General features: G+C 40.7%; 38 non-coding genes and 10 pseudogenes across 38 annotated transcripts; all 48 read right to left on the bottom strand.

Annotated features, from left to right (window-relative positions):
* Window positions 1–133: 133 nt before the first annotated feature.
* On the bottom strand, window positions 134–252 carry LOC127113823 (5S ribosomal RNA). Its single transcript, XR_007799866.1, has one exon. It is a non-coding gene; the product is annotated as a 5S ribosomal RNA (ribosomal RNA).
* A 49-nt stretch (window positions 253–301) lies between these two features.
* LOC127113829 (uncharacterized) lies at window positions 302–424 on the bottom strand (annotated as a pseudogene).
* Window positions 425–584: 160 nt separating this feature from the next.
* LOC127113812 (5S ribosomal RNA) lies at window positions 585–703 on the bottom strand. Its single transcript, XR_007799862.1, has one exon. It is a non-coding gene; the product is annotated as a 5S ribosomal RNA (ribosomal RNA).
* A 159-nt stretch (window positions 704–862) lies between these two features.
* On the bottom strand, window positions 863–981 carry LOC127113801 (5S ribosomal RNA). Its single transcript, XR_007799851.1, has one exon. It is a non-coding gene; the product is annotated as a 5S ribosomal RNA (ribosomal RNA).
* A 161-nt stretch (window positions 982–1,142) lies between these two features.
* Window positions 1,143–1,261, bottom strand: LOC127113789 (5S ribosomal RNA). Its single transcript, XR_007799840.1, has one exon. It is a non-coding gene; the product is annotated as a 5S ribosomal RNA (ribosomal RNA).
* A 161-nt stretch (window positions 1,262–1,422) lies between these two features.
* LOC127113778 (5S ribosomal RNA) lies at window positions 1,423–1,541 on the bottom strand. The gene has a single exon (XR_007799829.1). It is a non-coding gene; the product is annotated as a 5S ribosomal RNA (ribosomal RNA).
* Window positions 1,542–1,590: 49 nt separating this feature from the next.
* Window positions 1,591–1,713, bottom strand: LOC127113826 (uncharacterized; annotated as a pseudogene).
* A 159-nt stretch (window positions 1,714–1,872) lies between these two features.
* Window positions 1,873–1,991, bottom strand: LOC127113767 (5S ribosomal RNA). The gene has a single exon (XR_007799818.1). It is a non-coding gene; the product is annotated as a 5S ribosomal RNA (ribosomal RNA).
* Window positions 1,992–2,151: 160 nt separating this feature from the next.
* On the bottom strand, window positions 2,152–2,270 carry LOC127113755 (5S ribosomal RNA). Its single transcript, XR_007799807.1, has one exon. It is a non-coding gene; the product is annotated as a 5S ribosomal RNA (ribosomal RNA).
* A 49-nt stretch (window positions 2,271–2,319) lies between these two features.
* Window positions 2,320–2,440, bottom strand: LOC127113848 (uncharacterized; annotated as a pseudogene).
* A 161-nt stretch (window positions 2,441–2,601) lies between these two features.
* LOC127113743 (5S ribosomal RNA) lies at window positions 2,602–2,720 on the bottom strand. The gene has a single exon (XR_007799796.1). It is a non-coding gene; the product is annotated as a 5S ribosomal RNA (ribosomal RNA).
* Window positions 2,721–2,881: 161 nt separating this feature from the next.
* On the bottom strand, window positions 2,882–3,000 carry LOC127113730 (5S ribosomal RNA). The gene has a single exon (XR_007799784.1). It is a non-coding gene; the product is annotated as a 5S ribosomal RNA (ribosomal RNA).
* A 160-nt stretch (window positions 3,001–3,160) lies between these two features.
* LOC127113719 (5S ribosomal RNA) lies at window positions 3,161–3,279 on the bottom strand. The gene has a single exon (XR_007799773.1). It is a non-coding gene; the product is annotated as a 5S ribosomal RNA (ribosomal RNA).
* A 160-nt stretch (window positions 3,280–3,439) lies between these two features.
* On the bottom strand, window positions 3,440–3,558 carry LOC127113773 (5S ribosomal RNA). The gene has a single exon (XR_007799824.1). It is a non-coding gene; the product is annotated as a 5S ribosomal RNA (ribosomal RNA).
* A 330-nt stretch (window positions 3,559–3,888) lies between these two features.
* Window positions 3,889–4,006, bottom strand: LOC127113769 (5S ribosomal RNA). The gene has a single exon (XR_007799820.1). It is a non-coding gene; the product is annotated as a 5S ribosomal RNA (ribosomal RNA).
* Window positions 4,007–4,164: 158 nt separating this feature from the next.
* On the bottom strand, window positions 4,165–4,283 carry LOC127113708 (5S ribosomal RNA). Its single transcript, XR_007799762.1, has one exon. It is a non-coding gene; the product is annotated as a 5S ribosomal RNA (ribosomal RNA).
* Window positions 4,284–4,444: 161 nt separating this feature from the next.
* Window positions 4,445–4,561, bottom strand: LOC127113796 (5S ribosomal RNA). Its single transcript, XR_007799847.1, has one exon. It is a non-coding gene; the product is annotated as a 5S ribosomal RNA (ribosomal RNA).
* A 159-nt stretch (window positions 4,562–4,720) lies between these two features.
* Window positions 4,721–4,838, bottom strand: LOC127113784 (5S ribosomal RNA). Its single transcript, XR_007799835.1, has one exon. It is a non-coding gene; the product is annotated as a 5S ribosomal RNA (ribosomal RNA).
* A 217-nt stretch (window positions 4,839–5,055) lies between these two features.
* LOC127113821 (uncharacterized) lies at window positions 5,056–5,171 on the bottom strand (annotated as a pseudogene).
* Window positions 5,172–5,328: 157 nt separating this feature from the next.
* LOC127113696 (5S ribosomal RNA) lies at window positions 5,329–5,447 on the bottom strand. Its single transcript, XR_007799751.1, has one exon. It is a non-coding gene; the product is annotated as a 5S ribosomal RNA (ribosomal RNA).
* A 158-nt stretch (window positions 5,448–5,605) lies between these two features.
* Window positions 5,606–5,724, bottom strand: LOC127113684 (5S ribosomal RNA). The gene has a single exon (XR_007799740.1). It is a non-coding gene; the product is annotated as a 5S ribosomal RNA (ribosomal RNA).
* A 47-nt stretch (window positions 5,725–5,771) lies between these two features.
* Window positions 5,772–5,894, bottom strand: LOC127113850 (uncharacterized; annotated as a pseudogene).
* A 162-nt stretch (window positions 5,895–6,056) lies between these two features.
* On the bottom strand, window positions 6,057–6,175 carry LOC127113673 (5S ribosomal RNA). The gene has a single exon (XR_007799729.1). It is a non-coding gene; the product is annotated as a 5S ribosomal RNA (ribosomal RNA).
* Window positions 6,176–6,336: 161 nt separating this feature from the next.
* Window positions 6,337–6,454, bottom strand: LOC127113783 (5S ribosomal RNA). The gene has a single exon (XR_007799834.1). It is a non-coding gene; the product is annotated as a 5S ribosomal RNA (ribosomal RNA).
* A 165-nt stretch (window positions 6,455–6,619) lies between these two features.
* On the bottom strand, window positions 6,620–6,738 carry LOC127113780 (5S ribosomal RNA). Its single transcript, XR_007799831.1, has one exon. It is a non-coding gene; the product is annotated as a 5S ribosomal RNA (ribosomal RNA).
* Window positions 6,739–6,899: 161 nt separating this feature from the next.
* On the bottom strand, window positions 6,900–7,021 carry LOC127113814 (5S ribosomal RNA). The gene has a single exon (XR_007799864.1). It is a non-coding gene; the product is annotated as a 5S ribosomal RNA (ribosomal RNA).
* Window positions 7,022–7,070: 49 nt separating this feature from the next.
* On the bottom strand, window positions 7,071–7,193 carry LOC127113846 (uncharacterized; annotated as a pseudogene).
* A 161-nt stretch (window positions 7,194–7,354) lies between these two features.
* Window positions 7,355–7,473, bottom strand: LOC127113662 (5S ribosomal RNA). The gene has a single exon (XR_007799718.1). It is a non-coding gene; the product is annotated as a 5S ribosomal RNA (ribosomal RNA).
* Window positions 7,474–7,633: 160 nt separating this feature from the next.
* LOC127113650 (5S ribosomal RNA) lies at window positions 7,634–7,752 on the bottom strand. The gene has a single exon (XR_007799707.1). It is a non-coding gene; the product is annotated as a 5S ribosomal RNA (ribosomal RNA).
* A 160-nt stretch (window positions 7,753–7,912) lies between these two features.
* Window positions 7,913–8,030, bottom strand: LOC127113768 (5S ribosomal RNA). The gene has a single exon (XR_007799819.1). It is a non-coding gene; the product is annotated as a 5S ribosomal RNA (ribosomal RNA).
* A 161-nt stretch (window positions 8,031–8,191) lies between these two features.
* On the bottom strand, window positions 8,192–8,310 carry LOC127113638 (5S ribosomal RNA). Its single transcript, XR_007799696.1, has one exon. It is a non-coding gene; the product is annotated as a 5S ribosomal RNA (ribosomal RNA).
* Window positions 8,311–8,359: 49 nt separating this feature from the next.
* LOC127113835 (uncharacterized) lies at window positions 8,360–8,482 on the bottom strand (annotated as a pseudogene).
* A 160-nt stretch (window positions 8,483–8,642) lies between these two features.
* LOC127113765 (5S ribosomal RNA) lies at window positions 8,643–8,761 on the bottom strand. Its single transcript, XR_007799817.1, has one exon. It is a non-coding gene; the product is annotated as a 5S ribosomal RNA (ribosomal RNA).
* A 161-nt stretch (window positions 8,762–8,922) lies between these two features.
* LOC127113626 (5S ribosomal RNA) lies at window positions 8,923–9,041 on the bottom strand. The gene has a single exon (XR_007799685.1). It is a non-coding gene; the product is annotated as a 5S ribosomal RNA (ribosomal RNA).
* Window positions 9,042–9,198: 157 nt separating this feature from the next.
* On the bottom strand, window positions 9,199–9,317 carry LOC127113874 (5S ribosomal RNA). Its single transcript, XR_007799891.1, has one exon. It is a non-coding gene; the product is annotated as a 5S ribosomal RNA (ribosomal RNA).
* A 158-nt stretch (window positions 9,318–9,475) lies between these two features.
* LOC127113862 (5S ribosomal RNA) lies at window positions 9,476–9,594 on the bottom strand. The gene has a single exon (XR_007799880.1). It is a non-coding gene; the product is annotated as a 5S ribosomal RNA (ribosomal RNA).
* Window positions 9,595–9,644: 50 nt separating this feature from the next.
* Window positions 9,645–9,765, bottom strand: LOC127113820 (uncharacterized; annotated as a pseudogene).
* Window positions 9,766–9,812: 47 nt separating this feature from the next.
* Window positions 9,813–9,938, bottom strand: LOC127113844 (uncharacterized; annotated as a pseudogene).
* Window positions 9,939–10,097: 159 nt separating this feature from the next.
* Window positions 10,098–10,216, bottom strand: LOC127113851 (5S ribosomal RNA). The gene has a single exon (XR_007799869.1). It is a non-coding gene; the product is annotated as a 5S ribosomal RNA (ribosomal RNA).
* A 158-nt stretch (window positions 10,217–10,374) lies between these two features.
* On the bottom strand, window positions 10,375–10,491 carry LOC127113810 (5S ribosomal RNA). The gene has a single exon (XR_007799860.1). It is a non-coding gene; the product is annotated as a 5S ribosomal RNA (ribosomal RNA).
* A 164-nt stretch (window positions 10,492–10,655) lies between these two features.
* Window positions 10,656–10,772, bottom strand: LOC127113811 (5S ribosomal RNA). Its single transcript, XR_007799861.1, has one exon. It is a non-coding gene; the product is annotated as a 5S ribosomal RNA (ribosomal RNA).
* Window positions 10,773–10,933: 161 nt separating this feature from the next.
* Window positions 10,934–11,053, bottom strand: LOC127113813 (5S ribosomal RNA). The gene has a single exon (XR_007799863.1). It is a non-coding gene; the product is annotated as a 5S ribosomal RNA (ribosomal RNA).
* A 46-nt stretch (window positions 11,054–11,099) lies between these two features.
* Window positions 11,100–11,222, bottom strand: LOC127113822 (uncharacterized; annotated as a pseudogene).
* Window positions 11,223–11,379: 157 nt separating this feature from the next.
* Window positions 11,380–11,498, bottom strand: LOC127113737 (5S ribosomal RNA). Its single transcript, XR_007799790.1, has one exon. It is a non-coding gene; the product is annotated as a 5S ribosomal RNA (ribosomal RNA).
* Window positions 11,499–11,658: 160 nt separating this feature from the next.
* Window positions 11,659–11,777, bottom strand: LOC127113803 (5S ribosomal RNA). The gene has a single exon (XR_007799853.1). It is a non-coding gene; the product is annotated as a 5S ribosomal RNA (ribosomal RNA).
* Window positions 11,778–11,938: 161 nt separating this feature from the next.
* Window positions 11,939–12,057, bottom strand: LOC127113770 (5S ribosomal RNA). The gene has a single exon (XR_007799821.1). It is a non-coding gene; the product is annotated as a 5S ribosomal RNA (ribosomal RNA).
* Window positions 12,058–12,218: 161 nt separating this feature from the next.
* Window positions 12,219–12,337, bottom strand: LOC127113619 (5S ribosomal RNA). The gene has a single exon (XR_007799679.1). It is a non-coding gene; the product is annotated as a 5S ribosomal RNA (ribosomal RNA).
* Window positions 12,338–12,497: 160 nt separating this feature from the next.
* On the bottom strand, window positions 12,498–12,617 carry LOC127113805 (5S ribosomal RNA). Its single transcript, XR_007799855.1, has one exon. It is a non-coding gene; the product is annotated as a 5S ribosomal RNA (ribosomal RNA).
* Window position 12,618: the final 1 nt, after the last annotated feature.

Genomic DNA, 12,618 nt, shown 5'->3' with positions numbered 1-12,618 from the left:
TTTTATTTCTTTCACTTATTAACGGCAAAACAAACATAATTAACGCTGAAATGCTTGTCTTCTCCTACTTTTTCCGACTCTTTTACGCCGATTAACAGAAACAAAAAGAAGTACTTAAAAACTCGCAAAAAAAGAGGTGCAACACAAGGACTTCCCAGGAGGTCACCCATCCTAGTACTACTCTCGCCCAAGCACGCTTAACTGCGGAGTTCTGATGGGATCCGGTGCATTAGTGCTGGTATGATCGCACCTGATATCTCATGCGCTTTGATTGTATATATTTTATTTCTTTCACTTATTAACGGCAAAACAAACATAATTAACGCCCAGGAGGTCACCCATCCTAGTACTACTCTCGCCCAAGCACGCTTAACTGCGGAGTTCTGATGGGATCCGGTGCATTAGTGCTGGTATGATCGCACCTGATATCTCATGCGCTTTGATTGTATATATTTTATTTCTTTCACTTATTAACGGCAAAACAAACATAATTAACGCTGAAATGCTTGTCTTCTCCTACTTTTTCCGACTCTTTTACGCCGATTAACAGAAATAAAAAGAAGTATTTAAAAATCGCAAAAAAAGAGGTGCAACACAAGGACTTCCCAGGAGGTCACCCATCCTAGTACTACTCTCGCCCAAGCACGCTTAACTGCGGAGTTCTGATGGGATCCGGTGCATTAGTGCTGGTATGATCGCACCTGATATCTCATGCGCTTTGATTGTATATATTTTATTTCTTTCACTTATTAACGGCAAAACAAACATAATTAACGCTGAAATGCTTGTCTTCTCCTACTTTTTCCGACTCTTTTACGCCGATTAACAGAAATAAAAGAAGTATTTAAAAAATCGCAAAAAAGAGGTGCAACACAAGGACTTCCCAGGAGGTCACCCATCCTAGTACTACTCTCGCCCAAGCACGCTTAACTGCGGAGTTCTGATGGGATCCGGTGCATTAGTGCTGGTATGATCGCACCTGATATCTCATGCGCTTTGATTGTATATATTTTATTTCTTTCACTTATTAACGGCAAAACAAACATAATTAACGCTGAAATGCTTGTCTTCTCCTACTTTTTCCGACTCTTTTACGCCGATTAACAGAAATAAAAAGAAGTATTTAAAAAATCGCAAAAAAAGAGGTGCAACACAAGGACTTCCCAGGAGGTCACCCATCCTAGTACTACTCTCGCCCAAGCACGCTTAACTGCGGAGTTCTGATGGGATCCGGTGCATTAGTGCTGGTATGATCGCACCTGATATCTCATGCGCTTTGATTGTATATATTTTATTTCTTTCACTTATTAACGGCAAAACAAACATAATTAACGCTGAAATGCTTGTCTTCTCCTACTTTTTCCGACTCTTTTACGCCGATTAACAGAAATAAAAAGAAGTATTTAAAAAATCGCAAAAAAAGAGGTGCAACACAAGGACTTCCCAGGAGGTCACCCATCCTAGTACTACTCTCGCCCAAGCACGCTTAACTGCGGAGTTCTGATGGGATCCGGTGCATTAGTGCTGGTATGATCGCACCTGATATCTCATGCGCTTTGATTGTATATATTTTATTTCTTTCACTTATTAACGGCAAAACAAACATAATTAACGCCCAGGAGGTCACCCATCCTAGTACTACTCTCGCCCAAGCACGCTTAACTGCGGAGTTCTGATGGGATCCGGTGCATTAGTGCTGGTATGATCGCACCTGATATCTCATGCGCTTTGATTGTATATATTTTATTTCTTTCACTTATTAACGGCAAAACAAACATAATTAACGCTGAAATGCTTGTCTTCTCCTACTTTTTCCGACTCTTTTACGCCGATTAACAGAAATAAAAAAGTATTTAAAAAATCGCAAAAAAAGAGGTGCAACACAAGGACTTCCCAGGAGGTCACCCATCCTAGTACTACTCTCGCCCAAGCACGCTTAACTGCGGAGTTCTGATGGGATCCGGTGCATTAGTGCTGGTATGATCGCACCTGATATCTCATGCGCTTTGATTGTATATATTTTATTTCTTTCACTTATTAACGGCAAAACAAACATAATTAACGCTGAAATGCTTGTCTTCTCCTACTTTTTCCGACTCTTTTACGCCGATTAACAGAAAAAAAAGAAGTACTTAAAAAATCGCAAAAAAAGAGGTGCAACACAAGGACTTCCCAGGAGGTCACCCATCCTAGTACTACTCTCGCCCAAGCACGCTTAACTGCGGAGTTCTGATGGGATCCGGTGCATTAGTGCTGGTATGATCGCACCTGATATCTCATGCACTTTGATTGTATATATTTTATTTCTTTCACTTATTAACGGCAAAACAAACATAATTACGCCCAGGAGGTCACCCATCCTAGTACTACTCTCGCCCAAGCACGCTTAACTGCGGAGTTCTGATGGGATCCGTGCATTAGTGCTGGTATGATCGCACCTGATATCTCATGCGCTTTGATTGTATATATTTTATTTCTTTCACTTATTAACGGCAAAACAAACATAATTAACGCTGAAATGCTTGTCTTCTCCTACTTTTTCCGACTCTTTTACGCCGATTAACAGAAATAAAAAGAAGTATTTAAAAAATCGCAAAAAAAGAGGTGCAACACAAGGACTTCCCAGGAGGTCACCCATCCTAGTACTACTCTCGCCCAAGCACGCTTAACTGCGGAGTTCTGATGGGATCCGGTGCATTAGTGCTGGTATGATCGCACCTGATATCTCATGCGCTTTGATTGTATATATTTTATTTCTTTCACTTATTAACGGCAAAACAAACATAATTAACGCTGAAATGCTTGTCTTCTCCTACTTTTTCCGACTCTTTTACGCCGATTAACAGAAATAAAAAGAAGTATTTAAAAAATCGCAAAAAAAGAGGTGCAACACAAGGACTTCCCAGGAGGTCACCCATCCTAGTACTACTCTCGCCCAAGCACGCTTAACTGCGGAGTTCTGATGGGATCCGGTGCATTAGTGCTGGTATGATCGCACCTGATATCTCATGCGCTTTGATTGTATATATTTTATTTCTTTCACTTATTAACGGCAAAACAAACATAATTAACGCTGAAATGCTTGTCTTCTCCTACTTTTTCCGACTCTTTTACGCCGATTAACAGAAATAAAAAGAAGTATTTAAAAAATCGCAAAAAAGAGGTGCAACACAAGGACTTCCCAGGAGGTCACCCATCCTAGTACTACTCTCGCCCAAGCACGCTTAACTGCGGAGTTCTGATGGGATCCGGTGCATTAGTGCTGGTATGATCGCACCTGATATCTCATGCGCTTTGATTGTATATATTTTATTTCTTTCACTTATTAACGGCAAAACAAACATAATTAACGCTGAAATGCTTGTCTTCTCCTACTTTTTCCGACTCTTTTACGCCGATTAACAGAAATAAAAAGAAGTATTTAAAAAATCGCAAAAAAGAGGTGCAACACAAGGACTTCCCAGGAGGTCACCCATCCTAGTACTACTCTCGCCCAAGCACGCTTAACTGCGGAGTTCTGATGGGATCCGGTGCATTAGTGTTGGTATGATCGCACCTGATATCTCATGCGCTTTGATTGTATATATTTTATTTCTTTCACTTATTAACGGCAAAACAAACATAATTAACGCCCAGGCGGTCACCCATCCTAGTTACTACCTCGCGCCAAGCACGCTTAACTGCGGAGTTCTGATGGATCCGTGCATTAGTGCTGGTATGATCGCACCTGATATCTCATGCGCTTTGATTGTATATATTTTATTTCTTTCACTTATTAACGGCAAAACAAACATAATTAACGCTGAAATGCTTGTCTTCTCCTACTTTTTCCGACTCTTTTACGCCGATTAACAGAAATAAAAGAAGTATTTAAAAAATCGCAAAAAAGAGGTGCAACACAAGACTTCCCAGGAGGTCACCCATCCTAGTACTACTCTCGCCCAAGCACGCTTAACTGCGGAGTTCTGATGGGATCCGGTGCATTAGTGCTGGTATGATCGCACCTGATATCTCATGCGCTTTGATTGTATATATTTTATTTCTTTCACTTATTAACGGCAAAACAAACATAATTAACGCTGAAATGCTTGTCTTCTCCTACTTTTTCCGACTCTTTTACGCCGATTAACAGAATAAAAGAAGTATTTAAAAATCGCAAAAAAAGAGGTGCAACACAAGGACTTCCCAGGAGGTCACCCATCCTAGTACTACTCTCGCCCAAGCACGCTTAACTGCGGAGTTCTGATGGGATCCGGTGCATTAGTGCTGGTATGATCGCACCTGATATCTCATGCGCTTTGATTGTATATATTTTATTTCTTTCACTTATTAACGGCAAAACAAACATAATTAACGCTGAAATGCTTGTCTTCTCCTACTTTTTCCGACTCTTTTACGCCGATTAACAGAAATAAAAAGAAGTATTTAAAAAAATCGCAAAAAAGAGGTGCAACACAAGACTTCCCAGGAGGTCACCCATCCTAGTACTACTCTCGCCCAAGCACGCTTAACTGCGGAGTTCTGATGGGATCCGTGCATTAGTGCTGGTATGATCGCACCTGATATCTCATGCGCTTTGATTGTATATATTTTATTTCTTTCACTTATTAACGGCAAAACAAACATAATTAACGCTGAAATGCTTGTCTTCTCCTACTTTTTCCGACTCTTTTACGCCGATTAACAGAAACAAAAGAAGTACTTAAAAACTCGCAAAAAAGAGGTGCAACACAAGGACTTCCCAGGAGGTCACCCATCCTAGTACTACTCTCGCCCAAGCACGCTTAACTGCGGAGTTCTGATGGGATCCGTGCATTAGTGCTGGTATGATCGCACCTGATATCTCATGCGCTTTGATTGTATATATTTTATTTCTTTCACTTATTAACGGCAAAACAAACATAATTAACGCCCAGGGGTCACCCATCCTAGTACTACTCTCGCCCAAGCACGCTTAACTGCGGAGTTCTGATGGATCCGGTGCTTATGTTGGTATGATCGCACCTGATATCTCATGCGCTTTGATTGTAAAATTTATTTCTTTCACTTATTAACGGCAAACAAAACATAATTCCCGGAGGTCACCCATCCTAGTACTACTCTCGCCCAAGCACGCTTAACTGCGGAGTTCTGATGGGATCCGGTGCATTAGTGCTGGTATGATCGCACCTGATATCTCATGCGCTTTGATTGTATATATTTTATTTCTTTCACTTATTAACGGCAAACAAACATAATTAACGCTGAAATGCTTGTCTTCTCCTACTTTTTCCGACTCTTTTACGCCGATTAACAGAAATAAAAAGTATTTAAAAAATCGCAAAAAAAGAGGTGCAACACAAGGACTTCCCAGGAGGTCACCCATCCTAGTACTACTCTCGCCCAAGCACGCTTAACTGCGGAGTTCTGATGGGATCCGGTGCATTAGTGCTGGTATGATCGCACCTGATATCTCATGCGCTTTGATTGTATATATTTTATTTCTTTCACTTATTAACGGCAAAACAACATAATTAACGCTGAAATGCTTGTCTTCTCCTACTTTTTCCGACTCTTTTACGCCGATTAACAAAATAAAAGAAGTACTTAAAAAATCGCAAAAAAAGAGGTGCAACACAAGGACTTCCCAGGAGGTCACCCATCCTAGTACTACTCTCGCCCAAGCACGCTTAACTGCGGAGTTCTGATGGGATCCGGTGCATTAGTGCTGGTATGATCGCACCTGATATCTCATGCACTTTGATTGTATATATTTTATTTCTTTCACTTATTAACGGCAAAACAAACATATTAACGCCCAGGAGGTCACCCATCTAGTACTCTCTCGCCCAAGCACGCTTAAACTGCGGAGTTCTGATGGGATCCGGTGCATTAGTGCTGGTATGATCGCACCTGATATCTCATGCGCTTTGATTGTATATATTTTATTTCTTTCACTTATTAACGGCAAAACAAACATAATTAACGCTGAAATGCTTGTCTTCTCCTACTTTTTTCCGACTCTTTTACGCCGATTAACAGAAATAAAAAGAAGTATTTAAAAAATCGCAAAAAAAGAGGTGCAACACAAGGACTTCCCAGGAGGTCACCCATCCTAGTACTACTCTCGCCCAAGCACGCTTAACTGCGGAGTTCTGATGGGATCCGGTGCATTAGTGCTGGTATGATCGCACCTGATATCTCATGCGCTTTGATTGTATATATTTTATTTCTTTCACTTATTAACGGCAAAACAAACATAATTAACGCTGAAATGCTTGTCTTCTCCTACTTTTTCCGACTCTTTTACGCCGATTAACAGAAATAAAAAGAAGTATTTAAAAAAATCGCAAAAAAGAGGTGCAACACAAGGACTTCCCAGGAGGTCACCCATCCTAGTACTACTCTCGCCCAAGCACGCTTAACTGCGGAGTTCTGATGGGATCCGTGCATTAGTGCTGGTATGATCGCACCTGATATCTCATGCGCTTTGATTGTATATATTTTATTTCTTTCACTTATTAACGGCAAAACAAACATAATTAACGCTGAAATGCTTGTCTTCTCCTACTTTTTTTTCCGACTCTTTTAACGCCGATTAACAGAAATAAAAAGAAGTATTTAAAAAATCGCAAAAAAAGAGGTGCAACACAAGGACTTCCCAGGAGGTCACCCATCCTAGTACTACTCTCGGCCCAGCACGCTTAACTGCGGAGTTCTGATGGGATCCGGTGCATTAGTGCTGGTATGATCGCACCTGATATCTCATGCGCTTTGATTGTATATATTTTATTTCTTTCACTTATTAACGCAAACAAACATAATTAACGCTGAAATGCTTGTCTTCTCCTACTTTTTCCGACTCTTTTACGCGCCGATTAACAGAAACAAAAGAAGTACTTAAAAAACTCGCAAAAAAAGAGGTGCAACACAAGGACTTCCCAGAGGTCACCCATCCTAGTACTACTCTCGCCTCGCCAAGCACGCTTAACTGCGGAGTTCTGATGGGATCCGGTGCATTAGTGCTGGTATGATCGCACCTGATATCTCATGCGCTTTGATTGTATATATTTTATTTCTTTCACTTATTAACGGCAAAACAAACATAATTAACGCCCAGGAGGTCACCCATCCTAGTACTACTCTCGCCCAAGCACGCTTAACTGCGGAGTTCTGTTGGGATCCGGTGCATTAGTGCTGGTATGATCGCACCTGATATCTCATGCGCTTTGATTGTATATATTTTATTTCTTTCACTTATTAACGGCAAAACAAACATAATTAACGCTGAAATGCTTGTCTTCTCCTACTTTTTCCGACTCTTTTACGCCGATTAACAGAAATAAAAAGAAGTATTTAAAAAATCGCAAAAAAAGAGGTGCAACACAAGGACTTCCCAGGAGGTCACCCATCCTAGTACTACTCTCGCCCAAGCACGCTTAACTGCGGAGTTCTGATGGGATCCGGTGCATTAGTGCTGGTATGATCGCACCTGATATCTCATGCGCTTTGATTGTATATATTTTATTTCTTTCACTTATTAACGGCAAACAAACATAATTAACGCTGAAATGCTTGTCTTCTCCTACTTTTTCCGACTCTTTTACGCCGATTAACAGAAATAAAAAGAAGTATTTTAAAAATCGCAAAAAAAGAGGTGCAACACAAGGACTTCCCAGGAGGTCACCCATCCTAGTACTACTCTCGCCCAAGCACGCTTAACTGCGGAGTTCTGATGGGATCCGGTGCATTAGTGCTGGTATGATCGCACCTGATATCTCATGCGCTTTGATTGTATATATTTTATTTCTTTCACTTATTAACGGCAAAACAAACATAATAACGCTGAAATGCTTGTCTTCTCCTACTTTTTTCCGACTCTTTTACGCCGATTAACAGAAATAAAAAGAAGTATTTAAAAATCGCAAAAAAAGAGGTGCAACACAAGACTTCCCAGGAGGTCACCCATCCTAGTACTACTCTCGCCCAAGCACGCTTAACTGCGGAGTTCTGATGGGATCCGGTGCATTAGTGCTGGTATGATCGCACCTGATATCTCATGCGCTTTGATTGTATATATTTTATTTCTTTCACTTATTAACGGCAAAACAAACATAATTAACGCTGAAATTCTTGTCTTCTCCTACTTTTTCCGACTCTTTTACGCCGATTAACAGAAATAAAAAGAAGTATTTAAAAAATCGCAAAAAAAGAGGTGCAACACAAGGACTTCCCAGGAGGTCACCCATCCTAGTACTACTCTCGCCCAAGCACGCTTAACTGCGGAGTTCTGATGGGATCCGGTGCATTAGTGCTGGTATGATCGCACCTGATATCTCATGCACTTTGATTGTATATATTTTATTTCTTTCACTTATTAACGGCAAAACAAACATAATTAACGCCCAGGAGGTCACCCATCCTAGTACTACTCTCGCCCAAGCACGCTTAACTGCGGAGTTCTGATGGGATCCGGTGCATTAGTGCTGGTATGATCGCACCTGATATCTCATGCGCTTTGATTGTATATATTTTATTTCTTTCACTTATTAACGGCAAACAAACATAATTAACGCTGAAATGCTTGTCTTCTCCTACTTTTTCCGACTCTTTTACGCCGATTAACAGAAATAAAAAGAAGTATTTAAAAAATCGCAAAAAAAGAGGTGCAACACAAGGACTTCCCAGGAGGTCACCCATCCTAGTACTACTCTCGCCCAGGCACGCTTAACTGCGGAGTTCTGATGGGATCCGGTGCATTAGTGCTGGTATGATCGCACCTGATATCTCATGCGCTTTGATTGTATATATTTTATTTCTTTCACTTATTAACGGCAAAACAAACATAATTAACGCTGAAATGCTTGTCTTCCTACTTTTTTTCCGACTCTTTTACGCCGATTAACAGAAATAAAAAGAAGTATTTAAAAAATCGCAAAAAAAGAGGTGCAACACAAGGACTTCCCAGGAGGTCACCCATCCTAGTACTACTCTCGCCCAAGCACGCTTAACTGCGGAGTTCTGATGGGATCCGGTGCATTAGTGCTGGTATGATCGCACCTGATATCTCATGCGCTTTGATTGTATATATTTTATTTCTTTCACTTATTAACGCAAACAAACATAATTAACGCTGAAATGCTTGTCTTCTCCTACTTTTTCCGACCTTTTACGCCGATTAACGAAATAAAAAGAAGTATTTAAAAAATCGCAAAAAAAGAGGTGCAACACAAGGACTTCCCAGGAGGTCACCCATCCTAGTACTACTCTCGCCCAAGCACGCTTAACTGCGGAGTTCTGATGGGATCCGGTGCATTAGTGCTGGTATGATCGCACCTGATATCTCATGCGCTTTGATTGTATATATTTTATTTCTTTCACTTATTAACGGCAAAACAAACATAATTAACGCTGAAATGCTTGTCTTCTCCTACTTTTCCGACTCTTTTACGCCGATTAACAGAACAAAAGAAGTATTTAAAAAATCGCAAAAAAAGAGGTGCAACACAAGGACTTCCCAGGAGGTCACCCATCCTAGTACTACTCTCGCCCAAGCACGCTTAACTGCGGAGTTCTGATGGGATCCGGTGCATTAGTGCTGGTATGATCGCACCTGATTCCTCATGCACTTTGATTGTATAATTTTATTTCTTTCACTTATTAACGGATTAAAACACAAATTAAACGCCCAGGAGGTCACCCATCCTAGTACTACTCTCGCCCAAGCACGCTTAACTGCGGAGTTCTGATGGGATCCGGTGCATTAGTGCTGGTATGATCGCACCTGATATCTCATGCGCTTTGATTGTATATATTTTATTTCTTTCACTTATTAACGGCAAAACAAACATAATTAACGCCCCAGGAGGTCACCCATCCTAGTACTACTCTCGCCCAAGCACGCTTAACTGCGGAGTTCTGATGGGATCCGGTGCATTAGTGCTGGTATGATCGCACCTGATATCTCATGCGCTTTGATTGTATATATTTTATTTCTTTCACTTATTAACGGCAAAACAAACATAATTAACGCTGAAATGCTTGTCTTCTCCTACTTTTTCCGACTCTTTTACGCCGATTAACAGAATAAAAAGAAGTATTTAAAAACCGCAAAAAAAGAGGTGCAACACAAGGACTTCCCAGGAGGTCACCCATCCTAGTACTACTCTCGCCCAAGCACGCTTAACTGCGGAGTTCTGATGGGATCCGGTGCATTAGTGCTGGTATGATCGCACCTGATATCTCATGCGCTTTGATTGTATATATTTTTCTTTCTTTCACTTATTAACGGCAAACAAACATAATTAACGCTGAAATGCTTGTCTTCTCCTACTTTTTCCGACTCTTTTACGCCGATTAACAGAAAAAAAGAAGTATTAAAAAATCGCAAAAAAAGAGGTGCAACACAAGGACTTCCCAGGAGGTCACCCATCCTAGTACTACTCTCGCCAAGCACGCTTAACTGCGGAGTTCTGATGGGATCCGTGCATTAGTGCTGGTATGATCGCACCTGATATCTCATGCGCTTTGATTGTATATATTTTATTTCTTTCACTTATTAACGGCAAAACAAACATAATTAACGCTGAAATGCTTGTCTTCTCCTACTTTTTCCGACTCTTTTACGCCGATTAACAGAAATAAAAAGAAGTATTTTAAAAAAAATCGCAAAAAAAGAGGTGCAACACAAGGACTTCCCAGGAGGTCACCCATCCTAGTACTACTCTCGCCCAAGCACGCTTAACTGCGGAGTTCTGAGGGATCCGTGCATTAGTGCTGGTATGATCGCACCTGATATCTCATGCGCTTTGATTGTATATATTTTATTTCTTTCACTTATTAACGGCAAAACAAACATAATTAACGCTGAAATGCTTGTCTTCTCCTACTTTTTCCGACTCTTTTACGCCGATTAACAGAAATAAAAAGAAGTATTTAAAAAATCGCAAAAAAAGAGGTGCAACACAAGGACTTCCCAGGAGGTCACCACCCTCCAATACTACTCTCGCCCAAGCACGCTTAACTGCGGAGTTCTGATGGGATCCGGTGCATTAGTGCTGGTATGATCGCACCTGATATCTCATGCACTTTGATTGTATATATTTTATTTCTTTCACTTATTAACGCAAACAAACAAATTAACGCCCAGGAGGTCACCCATCCTAGTACTACTCTCGCCCAAGCACGCTTAACTGCGGAGTTCTGATGGGATCCGGTGCATTAGTGCTGGTATGATCGCACCTGATATCTCATGCGCTTTGATTGTATATATTTTATTTCTTTCACTTATTAACGGCAAAACAACATAATTAACGCTGAAATGCTTGTCTTCTCCTACTTTTTCCGACTCTTTTACGCCGATTACAGAAATAAAAAGAAGTATTTAAAAATCTCAAAAAAGAGGTGCAACACAAGGACTTCCCAGGAGGTCACCCATCCTAGTACTACTCTCGCCCAAGCACGCTTAACTGCGGAGTTCTGATGGGATCCGGTGCATTAGTGCTGGTATGATCGCACCTGATATCTCATGCGCTTTGATTGTATATATTTTATTTCTTTCACTTATTAACGGCAAAACAAACATAATTAACGCTAAATGCTTGTCTTCTCCTACTTTTTCCGACTCTTTTACGCCGATTAACAGAAATAAAAAGAAGTATTTAAAAAACCGCAAAAGAAGAGGTGCAACACAAGGACTTCCCAGGAGGTCACCCATCCTAGTACTACTCTCGCCCAAGCACGCTTAACTGTGGAGTTTTGATGAGATCCGGTGCATTAGTGCTGGTATGATCGCACCTGATATCTCATGCGCTTTAATTGTATATATTTTATTTCTTTCACTTATTAACGGCAAAACAAACATAATTAACGCTGAAATGCTTGTCTTCTCCTACTTTTTCCGACTCTTTTACGCCGATTAACAGAAATAAAAAGAAGTATTTAAAAAATCACAAAAAAAGAGGTGCAACACAAGGACTTCCCAGGAGGTCACCCATCCTAGTACTACTCTCGCCCAAGCACGCTTAACTGCGGAGTTCTGATGGGATCCAGTGCATTAGTGCTGGTATGATCGCACCTGATATCTCATGCGCTTTGATTGTATATATTTTATTTCTTTCACTTATTAACGGCAAAACAAACATAATTAACGCTGAAATGCTTGTCTTCTCCTACTTTTTCCGACTCTTTTACGCCGATTAACAGAAACAAAAAGAAGTACTTAAAAACTCGCAAAAAAAGAGGTGCAACACAAGGACTTCCCAGGAGGTCACCCATCCTAGTACTACTCTCGCCCAAGCACGCTTAACTGCGGAGTTCTGATGGGATCCGGTGCATTAGTGCTGGTATGATCGCACCTGATATCTCATGCGCTTTGATTGTATATATTTTATTTCTTTCACTTATTAACGGCAAAACAAACATAATTAACGCTGAAATGCTTGTCTTCTCCTACTTTTTCCGACTCTTTTACGCCGATTAACAGAAATAAAAAGAAGTATTTAAAAAATCGCAAAAAAGAGGTGCAACACAAGGACTTCCCAGGAGGTCACCCATCCTAGTACTACTCTCGCCCAAGCACGCTTAACCTGCGGAGTTTTGATGGGATCCGGTGCATTAGTGCTGGTATGATCGCACCTG

Source organism: Lathyrus oleraceus, unplaced genomic scaffold (assembly GCF_024323335.1).
Source record: "Lathyrus oleraceus cultivar Zhongwan6 unplaced genomic scaffold, CAAS_Psat_ZW6_1.0 chrUn0352, whole genome shotgun sequence".
In the NCBI taxonomy this organism is placed as follows: Eukaryota; Viridiplantae; Streptophyta; class Magnoliopsida; order Fabales; family Fabaceae; genus Lathyrus; species Lathyrus oleraceus.
Note: the sequence above shows the minus strand (reverse complement) of the source record. Positions and strands in the feature narration are given on the sequence as shown.